Below are 2429 nucleotides of genomic sequence, written 5' to 3'. Positions count from 1 at the left end.
TTCCCATAGGACTTTTGGAGAACTAGTTTCTACTAGAGATGCTTCTAAACAGACAAATAAACACAAAGCTTAAACTTCAACAAACAAACTAAACACCACCCACCTTCCGGCACCTATGTAATCAAGTCTGATCACTACTACTCAAGCATCAACCCAAACCACTACCTCAAGTTCTGTATGAAAAGCTGTAACCAGGCCAATTAGAATTTTACCTCACCGCACCTCTCGCTCTCATGCCTTAAGTTTAAACCTATCAGGTTTTCATCATGATTTCACATTAAGAGCTTAGATCAATGTTTGGCATTTGGTAGACAACAGCACAGTTTACTCAATTAAATGTTCTATGGACTCTAAGGGTTTGCAGGGTATTTTAGATTCAAGTAGCATTAACCAATTACAATTAAATTAAAACAAGACATCAAGTGTCACCTCAAAAACAATTTAAAAAAGTAGCCTGCAACATAAGTCAGAATCCAGAGGTCCCCTGTGACTTTAAGTCTCTTGGCCTGTTTGAGACCAGTTTATATTACAAGATTTTTTTCAGCCTTTTTCCTTCATTCAATATTGAGATTAGATAGTACCCAGATACTTAGGAGAGCTTACATAGGATTTCTCTGTAACCCTCACTTAATAATGCAACTACTTGCTTATTTGTGGTCTGTTCAGGAATATTTATTCCTTATACAATCTAACCGTCCCACCAACAAATACCTGAGTTATCTTTATGCTTATTGTGCAGACAAGGGAACTGAAAGACAATTGTCACCAGCACAATGATCGCTAGCTGAACGATTCCCTGCTCCCATCTCTATACCGCTGGTTCTCATTGCCAGAGGCAAACAGCATTTGCCCCATTTGAGACAGAGCTCACCAAAGAAATAGGTCTACCAGTATGAAGGAAATTTTATTTGTTATTTTTAATTCAATTGGACTGAATACAAAGCACAGATTTGTCAGAAAGCTGAAACCCACAGCAGCTACAGGACTCACTTGAAGACTAATAGCCATATGCTTTCTTCTTCACAAAGGTTCTACAAGACACTCTCTAGGATCTAGGTCAAACACTTGGCTGTCCAAAACCATGCAGCAATCTTGCCCAGAAAGTTTCCAAGCAGATATTACTAGTTAAACTCAACACTTACTTCGCCCATTAGACTTCTAACATCAAAGTAGGAGGCAAGGGAAATATAATCCAAATTTAAGAAGTGAATTGAGTAAAAGAAGAATTTAGTGTAAAAGAAAAAACATTCAAGAAGCAAAGGATAACCACGGCTTTGGCATAGCCTTCACCCATTCTGCTAGGACTCTCCTGTTCACTAGCTCCTTCTAACTCTGGAAAAGAATCAGACAGACCCCACTAAAAATCTCAGCTTGCAATACAACCCCAATTCACCCTTTGAATCTATTTCTTCTCTGGATGGAACTTGACCACTATGGAGAAGTTATGCAGAGATATTTACAAGCATATGGAGTGGAAGGTGGATTAAAGTTGCCAATGTATTTTTCAGTCTCCCAGGTATTTAACTTGCTTACCAACCAAAGTTCTTTTAATAGTTTTGTACTAAAAAAGCGTAACTCATCACCAGGGATACATGAACCTTAACCCTCCAGATCTCAGCACAAGTTACAGCGTATGACATTAACGTGCAGCAGAAGGCAGCAGCCGTCCAGGGAAAAGACTTAACGTTCATCAAGTGCTACAGACAGATTCTAGCGAAAGCTGAGGGAGATCTCTTGCCTAAAGCGCCAGCCCAAGCAAGGCAATGCTGTTGCTACAGCAGCACAGGCCCGGTTTTGGATTAGTATGCTAACACACTCTTATTCTGGCATATTAACAACATAATCAGCAAAAGGGAAACAAGGATTAGGAAAAGCTCCTCAGCCAAATCCGAGTAGAACTTTGCAGAACAAAAGAAAGCCGTCTCTCCGGCCCACGGGTTTTTACCCTGGAGAATTCAGAGGACCTGCTGCAAACAACAGCGGCGCTAGAACTTTTGGAAGTGAGGCCACACGACTGTTTCAACGTGTGTGCCGTTCAACAAGCTGCTGTCAACTCCCTATACGCTTCTGGTTGCCAACCCGTGGGGTTACAGGAGTACAGCTACGCAACCTTCTTTACCTTCATAAAGGAGGGGAAAAAAAAAAAAAGCTCCAAAACACATCAGTAAGAGCCATCAAAACGGAATTGAGAGAAGGGACAAAACACCACCTCTTGCGTGCGCTGAGCGCAGCTGCTGGAAATACAGGAACACGGGGGGATTAGAGAAGGATTCAGCAACACCTCTGGATTATTTGCTCTCCTCCTCCTTCTTTCCATGCAGGAAGGAGGCTCTCCGACTGCAGTCGCGACAGCACCAGGCGGACCCCGGCCCTGCCCCTTCCCACGTGCTATCGCGACACCCCGTTAAGGGGTTAAGGGGAAGCGGCAG

General features: G+C 42.5%; 1 protein-coding gene across 4 annotated transcripts in view; it reads right to left on the bottom strand.

The window, feature by feature from the left end:
• FBXO30 (F-box protein 30) overlaps positions 1-2423 on the bottom strand; it is a 14956-nt gene extending 12533 nt beyond the window's left edge. For 3 of the 4 annotated variants that reach the window (XM_035902355.1, XM_035902356.1, XM_009646962.2), the window contains exon 1: positions 2210-2423. The gene's annotated coding sequence lies outside the window, so the exon portion shown is untranslated. Of the gene's footprint in view, positions 1-2119; positions 2140-2209 lie in introns of those variants that run through there. The other variant, XM_035902358.1, reaches the window with a different exon arrangement.
• Between the last annotated feature and the right edge of the window lie 6 nt (positions 2424-2429).

The sequence above is a fragment of the Egretta garzetta genome, unplaced genomic scaffold, assembly GCF_000687185.1.
Source record: "Egretta garzetta isolate BGI_Z169 unplaced genomic scaffold, ASM68718v1 scaffold139, whole genome shotgun sequence".
Taxonomy (NCBI): Eukaryota; Metazoa; Chordata; class Aves; order Pelecaniformes; family Ardeidae; genus Egretta; species Egretta garzetta.
This window is presented reverse-complemented; position numbering and strand designations above follow the sequence as displayed.